Below are 13,700 nucleotides of genomic sequence, written 5' to 3' on the forward strand. Positions count from 1 at the left end.
ACAGTCACCTCTGGAATTTCTTGGCTATCCGCCTCTTCTTTTATTTCAGGCAGCGCCACATATGACCATTCCGGCGACTTATACTTCTGGTTAGGTTTTCTTGTTCTCTTCTTTTCCTCAGTTGTCGTTTTACCTTCGTCTTTCAACTTTTCTTGACTAGATACTTCATTCACTTGTTCAGCTCTCGGAGAATTCACTCGTGTCAATCGGTATCTCAATCTCTTTATTTTGTTTGGCCAAATTTCATCTTTTGCTAATCTCTTCAATTTATTTCCTTTATCATTCTTCTCAGCTCTCCACGCTCTTTTCCTCAGAACTCGACCTTCAGGTACCTCTTCATCACTGTCTTCTGATTCTGTTTCAACTTGACTTTTACCTTCAACTGTTTTTCTTTCCACCACCTTTTCTATTTCCCCTACTTCTGTCCCTCCTCGTGTTTCTTGCACACAATCTTCCTGCTGACTAACTGTCTCTTCGTCTAACTGAATGTTTGGATTCCCTACAACTCCTCGAGGGTCTTCCGCAAAAATCTTTCCCTCACTCTCTGTATCTGGCACCTGACCATCTACTTCTGTTACTTCAGGTGGAATTTCTCTCAACTTTTCATCAAGGAATTTCTTATCGAAGATTTCTTTAATTGTTTCTACACAGCTTTTCTCTTGACCGGTATGTACTTGTGCTTGTTCAGTTTCTGAGTCTGAGCTGGTATCTGAGATCTGCAACTTTCTTCTCAAGGGATTGTTCTCTGGGGCAATGGTCAAATTTGGTTCTGACTCCCCCCTTTCAGGATTTTGTCTTGTTCTGGCATCCTCAGTATCAGATTCGGAACTAGTTTCTGACTAGTTTCTGACTTCTGACTTCTGTTATCCACTAGGTTTGGAATTCGCAAGGTATGACTGGCATGGATCCAGTTCTTTATTCCTGCACACTTCACAGCTGTGGTCGTAGTTAGGATCACTTGTCGTGGTTTTCCCCAATGTGGGACAAAACACTTCCTTCACCTGTGCACTTTAATTCTTACCCAGTCACCTGGGCTTGGATCATGAGCTGGCTTCTTTCCAAGGGTGGTGGCATCCGATCCAACCTGATGAAACACAGAATGTACGGCGTCAGCCAGCCCTTTACAGTAATCCAACACCAAGTCATCAGAGATAGGCAATAACTTGTTGACTGGTATGAATACATGTCTGATTGCTCTCCCCATTACAATCTCGTGGGGACTCAAACCAGTGTTTCTATATGGAATTTATCTAATAGTCATGAGTACCAGAGGCAAGACATCAGGCCATTTCAGTCCTGTTGCTAAACACATTTTCCCTAATCTGTTTTTAATAGTGCCATTTACCTGTTCCACCACACCAGAAGCCTCTGAGCGATAGGCACAATGCAGTTTTTGTTGTACATTCAATGCCTCACAAATTAGCTTCATGATTTCATTATGGAAATGTCTTCCTCTATCTGATTCAATTGTGACTGGAAAACCAAATCTAGGGATGAACTCCATCAAAAGCAGCTTTGCTACTGTAATTCCATCACTTCTTCTTGTGGGATTTGCTTCTACCCATCTAGAAAACAGGCAGACCATCACTAAAACATACCTCAACCTGTTACAGGGAGGCATCTCAATGAAGTCAATTTACATTCTGGTGAAAGGCCCTCCTTCTTGACCTATCGTTCCTAAACTTATGACTGTTTTCCTTCCAGGATTGAACTGTTGACAAATAAGGCATCTTTGACAAAGGCTCTCAGCTACAAGTCTTAATTTTGCATTATGCCATGTTTGTTTAAATAACCTAATCATGGCGTCTCTTCCTACATGTGCTTGTCCATGATACATCTGTGCCATGGCTGACACCATGCTATCAAGCATAACTGGTCTTTCATCCCAATAAACCCACACATGTTTCTATTGGTGCATATCCTGCTTTTACCCACTGTCTCATTTCCTCATCTCCTGCTTCTTCCTGTAACTGCCTCACTTCTTCCCATGTATTCGCAATGTTAGTAAACAACAAGGGATATAAAAAATGGTCCCTGAGGTCAGCGTCGGCGAGTACGCCTATGCCCGTGTAATGCATGCAAGTATGAGTAGCGTTAATTAATTTCCTTTTCTTTTGCCCTGTTCACCGAATTCTGTTTTCTCGCACAATATTGAACCATATCGTTTGCATACCTGTTCCCTACTGCTACATAATCTCCGGTCTGGGAGTGTGCAGCACACTTCACATCGGCCAATTGCTTAGGCAGCTGTATCGCCTCATGCAATTTCCCAACCACTTCAGCATTCTTTATAGGGGTTTCACTTGAAGTCAAAAATCCTCTCTGTGACCAAATCTGGCCAAAGTCATGCACGACACCAAAGCCATACTGACTATCAGTTATCACAGTCACTCTCACATTCTTTCCCAATTTACATGCTCTTGTTAATGCGAAGAGTTCAGCTACCTGGGCTGCTTTTACTCCTTTTAGGTAAGATGCTTCCATTACTGCTGCAACTGTGCATACTGCATATGCTGCACTCAGATTTTCTTTGTCTGTTCTCCAGCATGACCCGTCCACAAACATCACGTAGTCACTTTCTGTCAAGGGTTCATCTTTTATATCAGAACTTGGTTTAAGTACGCCTATGCCCGTGTAATGCATGCAAGTATGAGTAGCGTTAGTAGTTAGTAGTTGCCTATCGTCAGCAGGGAGTAGGAAAGTGTGTAGGGTTGCTGTGTAAGCTGCTAAAATCGTTATCAGGTCAAGTACCTCTCGTAGCGCGCAGGTGTGTAACCATGAGCCCGTCGGCTCCAACGGCTCAAGGGAGCCTGAAATAAAGTTAAGTCTAATTGGTAGCACACTGCTCCACCTACCAAGCGTGTTACCCAAATGAAAAATGGTCCCTGAGGTCAGCGTCGGCGAGTACGCCTATGCCCGTGTAATGCATGCAAGTATGAGTAGCGTTAGCCATCCCTGGACACGTGTTTTGAGGTAGTTGCCTCTCGTCAGCAGGGAGTAGGAAAGTGTGTAGGGTTGCTGTGTAAGCTGCTAAAATCGTTATCAGGTCAAGTACCTCTCGTAGCGCGCAGGTGCGTAACCATGAGCCCGTCGGCTCCAACGGCTCAAGGGAGCCTGAAATAAAGTTAAGTCTAATTGGTCGCACACTGCTCCACCTACCAAGCGTGTTACCCCAATGAAAAATGGTCCCTGAGGTCAGTGTCGGCGAGTACGCCTATGCCCGTGTAATGCATGCAAATATGAGTAGCGTTAGCCATCCCTGGACAGGTGTTTCGAGGTAGTTGCCTCTCGTCAGCAGGGAGTAGGAAAGTGTGTAGGGTTGCTGTGTAAGCTGCTAAAATCGTTATCAGGTCAAGTACCTCTCGTAGCGCGCAGGTGCGTAACCATGAGCCCGTTGGCTCCAACGGCTCAAGGGAGCCTGAAATAAAGTTAAGTCTAATTGGTCGCACACTGCTCCACCTACCAAGCGTGTTACCCCAATGAAAAATGGTCCCTGAGGTCAGCGTCGGCGAGTACGCCTATGCCCATGTAATGCATGCAAGTATGAGTAGCGTTAGCCATCCCTGGACACGTGTTTCGAGGTATTTGCCTCTCGTCAGCAGGCAGTAGGAAAGTGTGTAGGGTTGCTGTGTAAGCTGCTAAAATCGTTATCAGGTCAAGTACCTTTCGTAGCGTGCAGGTGCGTAACCATGAGCCCGTCGGCTCCAACGGCTCAAGGGAGCCTGAAATAAAGTTAAGTCTAATTGGTTGCACACTGCTCCGCATACCAAGCGTGTTACCCCAATGAAAAATGGTCCCTGAGGTCAGCGTCGGCGAGTACGCCTATGCCCGTGTAATGCATGCAAGTATGAGTAGCGTTAGCCATCCCTGGACACATGTTTCGAGGTAGTTGCCTCTCATCAGCAGGGAGTAGGAAAGTGTGTAGGGTTGCTGTGTAAGCTGCTAAAATCGTTATCAGGTCAAGTACCTCTCATAGCGCGCAGGTACGTAACCATGAGCCCGTCGGCTCCAACGGCTCAAGGGAGCCTGAAATAAAGTTAAGTCTAATTGGTCGCACACTGCTCCACCTACCAAGCGTGTTACCCCAATGAAAAATGGTCCCTGACGTCAGCGTCGGCGAGTACGCCTATGCCCGTGTAATGCATGCAAGTATGAGTAGCGTTAGCCATCCCTGGACACGTGTTTCGAGGTAGTTGCCTCTCGTCAGCAGGGAGTAGGAAAGTGTGTAGGGTTGCTGTGTAAGCTGCTAAAATCGTTATCAGGTCAAGTACCTCTCGTAGCGCGCAGGTGCGTAACCATGAGCCCGTCGGCTCCAACGGCTCAAGGGAGCCTGAAATAAAGTTAAGTCTAATTGGTCGCACACTGCTCCACCTACCAAGCGTGTTACCCCAATAAAAAATGGTCCCTGAGGTCAGCGTCGGCGAGTACGCCTATGCCCGTGTAATGCATGCAAGTATGAGTAGCGTTAGCCATCCCTGGACACGTGTTTCGAGGTAGTTGCCTCTCGTCAGCAGGAAGTAGGAAAGTGTGTAGGGTTGCTGTGTAAGCTGCTAAAATCGTTATCAGGTCAAGTACCTCTCGTAGCGCGCAGGTGCGTAACCATGAGCCCGTCGGCTCCAACGGCTCAAGGGAGCCTGAAATAAAGTTAAGTCTAATTGGTCGCACACTGCTCCACCTACCAAGCGTGTTACCCCAATGAAAAATGGTCCCTGAGGTCAGCGTCGGCGAGTACGCCTATGCCCGTGTAATGCATGCAAGTATGAGTAGCGTTAGCCATCCCTGGACACGTGTTTCGAGGTAGTTGCCTCTCATCAGCAGGGAGTAGGAAAGTGTTTAGGGTTGCTGTGTAAGCTGCTAAAATCGTTATCAGGTCAAGTACCTCTCGTAGCGTGCAGGTGTGTAACCATGAGCCCGTCGGCTCCAACGGCTCAAGGGAGCCTGAAATAAAGTTAAGTCTAATTGGTCGCACACTGCTCCACCTACCAAGCGTGTTACCCAAATGAAAAATGGTCCCTGAGGTCAGCGTCGGCGAGTACGCCTATGCCCGTGTAATGCATGCAAGTATGAGTAGCGTTAGCCATCCCTGGACACGTGTTTTGAGGTAGTTGCCTCTCGTCAGCAGGGAGTAGGAAAGTGTGTAGGGTTGCTGTGTAAGCTGCTAAAATCGTTATCAGGTCGAGTACCTCTCGTAGCGCGCAGGTGCGTAACCATGGGCCCGTCGGCTCCAACGGCTCAAGGGAGCCTGAAATAAAGTTAAGTCTAATTGGTCGCACACTGCTCCACCTACCAAGCGTGTTACCCCAATGAAAAATGGTCCCTGAGGTCAGCGTCGGCGAGTACGCCTCTGCCCGTGTAATGCATGCAAGTTTGAGTAGCGTTAGCCATCCCTGGACACGTGTTTCGAGGTAGTTGCCTCTCGTCAGCAGGGAGTAGGAAAGTGTGTAGGGTTGCTGTGTAAGCTGCTAAAATTGTTATCAGGTCAAGTACCTCTCGTAGCGCGCAGGTGCGTAACCATAAGCCCGTCGGCTCCAACGGCTCAAGGGAGCCTGAAATAAAGTTAAGTCTAATTGGTCACACACTGCTCCACCCACCAAGCATGTTACCCCAATGAAAAATGGTCCCTGAGGTCAGCGTCGGCGAGTACGCCTATGCCCGTGTAATGCATGCAAGTATGAGTAGCGTTAGCCATCCCTGGACACGTGTTTCGAGGTAGTTGCCTCTCGTCAGCAGGGAGTAGGAAAGTGTGTAGGGTTGCTGTGTAAGCTGCTAAAATCGTTATCAGGTCAAGTACCTCTCGTAGCGCGCAGGTGTGTAACCATGAGCCCGTCGGCTCCAACGGCTCAAGGGAGCCTGAAATAAAGTTAAGTCTAATTGGTAGCACACTGCTCCACCTACCAAGCGTGTTACCCAAATAAAAAATGGTCCCTGAGGTCAGCGTCGGCGAGTACGCCTATGCCCGTGTAATGCATGCAAGTATGAGTAGCGTTAGCCATCCCTGGACACGTGTTTTGAGGTAGTTGCCTCTCGTCAGCAGGGAGTAGGAAAGTGTGTAGGGTTGCTGTGTAAGCTGCTAAAATCGTTATCAGGTCAAGTACCTCTCGTAGCGAGCAGGTGCGTAACCATGAGCCCGTCGGCTCCAACGGCTCAAGGGAGCCTGAAATAAAGTTAAGTGTAATTGGTCGCACACTGCTCCACCTACCAAGCGTGTTACCCCAATGAAAAATGGTCCCTGAGGTCAGTGTCGGCGAGTACGCCTATGCCCGTGTAATGCATGCAAATATGAGTAGCGTTAGCCATCCCTGGACACGTGTTTCGAGGTAGTTGCCTCTCGTCAGCAGGGAGTAGGAAAGTGTGTAGGGTTGCTGTGTAAGCTGCTAAAATCGTTATCAGGTCAAGTACCTCTCGTAGCGCGCAGGTGCGTAACCATGAGCCCGTTGGCTCCAACGGCTCAAGGGAGCCTGAAATAAAGTTAAGTCTAATTGGTCGCACACTGCTCCACCTACCAAGCGTGTTACCCCAATGAAAAATGGTCCCTGAGGTCAGCGTCGGCGAGTACGCCTATGCCCATGTAATGCATGCAAGTATGAGTAGCGTTAGCCATCCCTGGACACGTGTTTCGAGGTAGTTGCCTCTCGTCAGCAGGCAGTAGGAAAGTGTGTAGGGTTGCTGTGTAAGCTGCTAAAATCGTTATCAGGTCAAGTACCTTTCGTAGCGTGCAGGTGCGTAACCATGAGCCCGTCGGCTCCAACGGCTCAAGGGAGCCTGAAATAAAGTTAAGTCTAATTGGTTGCACACTGCTCCGCATACCAAGCGTGTTACCCCAATGAAAAATGGTCCCTGAGGTCAGCGTCGGCGAGTACGCCTATGCCCGTGTAATGCATGCAAGTATGAGTAGCGTTAGCCATCCCTGGACACATGTTTCGAGGTAGTTGCCTCTCATCAGCAGGGAGTAGGAAAGTGTGTAGGGTTGCTGTGTAAGCTGCTAAAATCGTTATCAGGTCAAGTACCTCTCATAGCGCGCAGGTACGTAACCATGAGCCCGTCGGCTCCAACGGCTCAAGGGAGCCTGAAATAAAGTTAAGTCTAATTGGTCGCACACTGCTCCACCTACCAAGCGTGTTACCCCAATGAAAAATGGTCCCTGAGGTCAGCGTCGGCGAGTACGCCTATGCCCGTGTAATGCATGCAAGTATGAGTAGCGTTAGCCATCCCTGGACACGTGTTTTGAGGTAGTTGCCTCTCGTCAGCAGGGAGTAGGAAAGTATGTAGGGTTGCTGTGTAAGCTGCTAAAATCGTTATCAGGTCGAGTACCTCTCGTAGCGCGCAGGTGCGTAACCATGAGCCCGTCGGCTCCAAAGGCTCAAGGGAGCCTGAAATAAAGTTAAGTCTAATTGGTCGCACACTGCTCCACCTACCAAGCATGTTACCCCAATTAAAAATGGTCCCTGAGGTCCGCGTCGGCGAGTACGCCTATGCCCGTGTAATGCATGCAAGTTTGAGTAGCGTTAGCCATCCCTGGACACGTGTTTCAAGGTAGTTGCCTCTCGTCAGCAGGGAGTAGGAAAGTGTGTAGGGTTGCTGTGTAAGCTGCTAAAATCGTTATCAGGTCAAGTACCTCTCGTAGCGCGCAGGTGCGTAACCATGAGCCCGTCGGCTCCAACGGCTCAAGGGAGCCTGAAATAAAGTTAAGTCTAATTGGTCGCACACTGCTCCACCTACCAAGCGTGTTACCCCAATGAAAAATGGTCCCTGAGGTCAGCGTCGGCGAGTACGCCTATGCCCGTGTAATGCATGCAAGTATGAGTAGCGTTAGCCATCCCTGGACACGTGTTTCGAGGTAGTTGCCTCTCGTCAGCAGGGAGTAGGAAAGTGTGTAGGGTTGCTGTGGAAGCTGCTAAAATCGTTATCAGGTCAAGTACCTCTCATAGCGCGCAGGTGCGTAACCATGAGCCCGTCGGCTCCAACGGCTCAAGGGAGCCTGAAATAAAGTTAAGTCTAATTGGTCGCACACTGCTCCACCTACCAAGCGTGTTACCCCAATGAAAAATGGTCCCTGAGGTCAGCGTCGGCGAGTACGCCTATGCCCGTGTAATGCATGCAAGTATGAGTAGCGTTAGCCATCCCTGGACACGTGTTTCGAGGTAGTTGCCTCTCGTCAGCAGGGAGTAGGAAAGTGTGTAGGGTTGCTGTGTAAGCAGCTAAAATCGTTATCAGGTCAAGAACCTCTCGTAGCGCGCAGGTGCGTAACCATGAGCCCGTCGGCTCCAACGGCTCAAGGGAGCCTGAAATAAAGTTAAGTCTAATTGGTCGCACACTGCTCCACCTACCAAGCGTGTTACCCCAATGAAAAATGGTCCCTGAGGTCAGCGTCGGCGAGTACGCCTATGCCCGTGTAATGCATGCAAGTATGAGTAGCGTTAGCCATCCCTGGACACGTGTTTCGAGGTAGTTGCCTCTCATCAGCAGGGAGTAGGAAAGTGTTTAGGGTTGCTGTGTAAGCTGCTAAAATCGTTATCAGGTCAAGTACCTCTCGTAGCGCGCAGGTGCGTAACCATGAGCCCGTCGGCTCCAACGGCTCAAGGGAGCCTGAAATAAAGTTAAGTCTAATTGGTCGCACACTGCTCCACCTACCAAGCGTGTTACCCCAATGAAAAATGGTCCCTGACGTCAGCGTCGGCGAGTACGCCTATGCCCGTGTAATGCATGCAAGTATGAGTAGCGTTAGCCATCCCTGGACACGTGTTTCGAGGTAGTTGCCTCTCGTCAGCAGGGAGTAGGAAAGTGTGTAGGGTTGCTGTGTAAGCTGCTAAAATCGTTATCAGGTCAAGTACCTCTCGTAGCGTGCAGGTGCGTAACCATGAGCCCGTCGGCTCCAACGGCTCAAGGGAGCCTGAAATAAAGTTAAGTCTAATTGGTCGCACACTGCTCCACCTACCAAGCGTGTTACCCCAATAAAAAATGGTCCCTGAGGTCAGCGTCGGCGAGTACGCCTATGCCCGTGTAATGCATGCAAGTATGAGTAGCGTTAGCCATCCCTGGACACGTGTTTTGAGGTAGTTGCCTATCGTCAGCAGGGAGTAGGAAAGTGTGTAGGGTTGCTGTGTAAGCTGCTAAAATTGTTATCAGGTCAAGTACCTCTCGTAGCGCGCAGGTGCGTAACCATGAGCCCGTCGGCTCCAACGGCTCAAGGGAGCCTGAAATAAAGTTAAGTCTAATTGGTCACACACTGCTCCACCCACCAAGCATGTTACCCCAATGAAAAATGGTCCCTGAGGTCAGCGTCGGCGAGTACGCCTATGCCCGTGTAATGCATGCAAGTATGAGTAGCGTTAGCCATCCCTGGACACGTGTTTCGAGGTAGTTGCCTCTCGTCAGCAGGGAGTAGGAAAGTGTGTAGGGTTGCTGTGTAAGCTGCTAAAATCGTTATCAGGTCAAGTACCTCTCGTAGCGCGCAGGTGTGTAACCATGAGCCCGTCGGCTCCAACGGCTCAAGGGAGCCTGAAATAAAGTTAAGTCTAATTGGTAGCACACTGCTCCACCTACCAAGCGTGTTACCCAAATGAAAAATGGTCCCTGAGGTCAGCGTCGGCGAGTACGCCTATGCCCGTGTAATGCATGCAAGTATGAGTAGCGTTAGCCATCCCTGGACACGTGTTTTGAGGTAGTTGCCTCTCGTCAGCAGGGAGTAGGAAAGTGTGTAGGGTTGCTGTGTAAGCTGCTAAAATCGTTATCAGGTCAAGTACCTCTCGTAGCGCGCAGGTGCGTAACCATGAGCCCGTCGGCTCCAACGGCTCAAGGGAGCCTGAAATAAAGTTAAGTGTAATTGGTCGCACACTGCTCCACCTACCAAGCGTGTTACCCCAATGAAAAATGGTCCCTGAGGTCAGTGTCGGCGAGTACGCCTATGCCCGTGTAATGCATGCAAATATGAGTAGCGTTAGCCATCCCTGGACACGTGTTTCGAGGTAGTTGCCTCTCGTCAGCAGGGAGTAGGAAAGTGTGTAGGGTTGCTGTGTAAGCTGCTAAAATCGTTATCAGGTCAAGTACCTCTCGTAGCGCGCAGGTGCGTAACCATGAGCCCGTTGGCTCCAACGGCTCAAGGGAGCCTGAAATAAAGTTAAGTCTAATTGGTCGCACACTGCTCCACCTACCAAGCGTGTTACCCCAATGAAAAATGGTCCCTGAGGTCAGCGTCGGCGAGTACGCCTATGCCCATGTAATGCATGCAAGTATGAGTAGCGTTAGCCATCCCTGGACACGTGTTTCGAGGTAGTTGCCTCTCGTCAGCAGGCAGTAGGAAAGTGTGTAGGGTTGCTGTGTAAGCTGCTAAAATCGTTATCAGGTCAAGTACCTTTCGTAGCGTGCAGGTGCGTAACCATGAGCCCGTCGGCTCCAACGGCTCAAGGGAGCCTGAAATAAAGTTAAGTCTAATTGGTTGCACACTGCTCCGCATACCAAGCGTGTTACCCCAATGAAAAATGGTCCCTGAGGTCAGCGTCGGCGAGTACGCCTATGCCCGTGTAATGCATGCAAGTATGAGTAGCGTTAGCCATCCCTGGACACATGTTTCGAGGTAGTTGCCTCTCATCAGCAGGGAGTAGGAAAGTGTGTAGGGTTGCTGTGTAAGCTGCTAAAATCGTTATCAGGTCAAGTACCTCTCATAGCGTGCAGGTACGTAACCATGAGCCCGTCGGCTCCAACGGCTCAAGGGAGCCTGAAATAAAGTTAAGTCTAATTGGTCGCACACTGCTCCACCTACCAAGCGTGTTACCCCAATGAAAAATGGTCCCTGAGGTCAGCGTCGGCGAGTACGCCTATGCCCGTGTAATGCATGCAAGTATGAGTAGCGTTAGCCATCCCTGGACACGTGTTTTGAGGTAGTTGCCTCTCGTCAGCAGGGAGTAGGAAAGTATGTAGGGTTGCTGTGTAAGCTGCTAAAATCGTTATCAGGTCGAGTACCTCTCGTAGCGCGCAGGTGCGTAACCATGAGCCCGTCGGCTCCAAAGGCTCAAGGGAGCCTGAAATAAAGTTAAGTCTAATTGGTCGCACACTGCTCCACCTACCAAGCATGTTACCCCAATTAAAAATGGTCCCTGAGGTCCGCGTCGGCGAGTACGCCTATGCCCGTGTAATGCATGCAAGTTTGAGTAGCGTTAGCCATCCCTGGACACGTGTTTCAAGGTAGTTGCCTCTCGTCAGCAGGGAGTAGGAAAGTGTGTAGGGTTGCTGTGTAAGCTGCTAAAATCGTTATCAGGTCAAGTACCTCTCGTAGCGCGCAGGTGCGTAACCATGAGCCCGTCGGCTCCAACGGCTCAAGGGAGCCTGAAATAAAGTTAAGTCTAATTGGTCGCACACTGCTCCACCTACCAAGCGTGTTACCCCAATGAAAAATGGTCCCTGAGGTCAGCGTCGGCGAGTACGCCTATGCCCGTGTAATGCATGCAAGTATGAGTAGCGTTAGCCATCCCTGGACACGTGTTTCGAGGTAGTTGCCTCTCGTCAGCAGGGAGTAGGAAAGTGTGTAGGGTTGCTGTGGAAGCTGCTAAAATCGTTATCAGGTCAAGTACCTCTCATAGCGCGCAGGTGCGTAACCATGAGCCCGTCGGCTCCAACGGCTCAAGGGAGCCTGAAATAAAGTTAAGTCTAATTGGTCGCACACTGCTCCACCTACCAAGCGTGTTACCCCAATGAAAAATGGTCCCTGAGGTCAGCGTCGGCGAGTACGCCTATGCCCGTGTAATGCATGCAAGTATGAGTAGCGTTAGCCATCCCTGGACACGTGTTTCGAGGTAGTTGCCTCTCGTCAGCAGGGAGTAGGAAAGTGTGTAGGGTTGCTGTGTAAGCAGCTAAAATCGTTATCAGGTCAAGAACCTCTCGTAGCGCGCAGGTGCGTAACCATGAGCCCGTCGGCTCCAACGGCTCAAGGGAGCCTGAAATAAAGTTAAGTCTAATTGGTCGCACACTGCTCCACCTACCAAGCGTGTTACCCCAATGAAAAATGGTCCCTGAGGTCAGCGTCGGCGAGTACGCCTATGCCCGTGTAATGCATGCAAGTATGAGTAGCGTTAGCCATCCCTGGACACGTGTTTCGAGGTAGTTGCCTCTCATCAGCAGGGAGTAGGAAAGTGTTTAGGGTTGCTGTGTAAGCTGCTAAAATCGTTATCAGGTCAAGTACCTCTCGTAGCGCGCAGGTGCGTAACCATGAGCCCGTCGGCTCCAACGGCTCAAGGGAGCCTGAAATAAAGTTAAGTCTAATTGGTCGCACACTGCTCCACCTACCAAGCGTGTTACCCCAATGAAAAATGGTCCCTGACGTCAGCGTCGGCGAGTACGCCTATGCCCGTGTAATGCATGCAAGTATGAGTAGCGTTAGCCATCCCTGGACACGTGTTTCGAGGTAGTTGCCTCTCGTCAGCAGGGAGTAGGAAAGTGTGTAGGGTTGCTGTGTAAGCTGCTAAAATCGTTATCAGGTCAAGTACCTCTCGTAGCGTGCAGGTGCGTAACCATGAGCCCGTCGGCTCCAACGGCTCAAGGGAGCCTGAAATAAAGTTAAGTCTAATTGGTCGCACACTGCTCCACCTACCAAGCGTGTTACCCCAATAAAAAATGGTCCCTGAGGTCAGCGTCGGCGAGTACGCCTATGCCCGTGTAATGCATGCAAGTATGAGTAGCGTTAGCCATCCCTGGACACGTGTTTTGAGGTAGTTGCCTATCGTCAGCAGGGAGTAGGAAAGTGTGTAGGGTTGCTGTGTAAGCTGCTAAAATCGTTATCAGGTCAAGAACCTCTCGTAGCGTGCAGGTGCGTAACCATGAGCCCGTCGGCTCCAACGGCTCAAGGGAGCCTGAAATAAAGTTAAGTCTAATTGGTCGCACACTGCTCCACCTACCAAGCGTGTTACCCCAATGAAAAATGGTCCCTGAGGTCAGCGTCGGCGAGTACGCCTATGCCCGTGTAATGCATGCAAGTATGAGTAGCGTTAGCCATCCCTGGACACGTGTTTCGAGGTAGTTGCCTCTCGTCAGCAGGAAGTAGGAAAGTGTGTAGGGTTGCTGTGTAAGCTGCTAAAATCGTTATCAGGTCAAGTACCTCTCGTAGCGCGCAGGTGCGTAACCATGAGCCCGTCGGCTCCAACGGCTCAAGGGAGCCTGAAATAAAGTTAAGTCTAATTGGTCGCACACTGCTCCACCTACCAAGCGTGTTACCCCAATGAAAAATGGTCCCTGAGGTCAGCGTCGGCGAGTACGCCTATGCCCGTGTAATGCATGCAAGTATGAGTAGCGTTAGCCATCCCTGGACACGTGTTTCGAGGTAGTTGCCTCTCGTCAGCAGGGAGTAGGAAAGTGTGTAGGGTTGCTGTGTAAGCTGCTAAAATCGTTATCAGGTCAAGTACCTCTCGTAGCGCGCAGGTGCGTAACCATGAGCCCGTCGGCTCCAACGGCTCAAGGGAGCCTGAAATAAAGTTAAGTCTAATTGGTCGCACACTGCTCCACCTACCAAGCGTGTTACCCCAATGAAAAATGGTCCCTGACGTCAGCGTCGGCGAGTACGCCTATGCCCGTGTAATGCATGCAAGTATGAGTAGCGTTAGCCATCCCTGGACACGTGTTTCGAGGTAGTTGCCTCTCGTCAGCAGGGAGTAGGAAAGTGTGTAGGGTTGCTGTGTAAGCTGCTAAAATCGTTATCAGGTCAAGTACCTCTC

Source organism: Triturus cristatus, chromosome 9 (genome assembly GCF_964204655.1).
Source record: "Triturus cristatus chromosome 9, aTriCri1.1, whole genome shotgun sequence".
In the NCBI taxonomy this organism is placed as follows: Eukaryota; Metazoa; Chordata; class Amphibia; order Caudata; family Salamandridae; genus Triturus; species Triturus cristatus.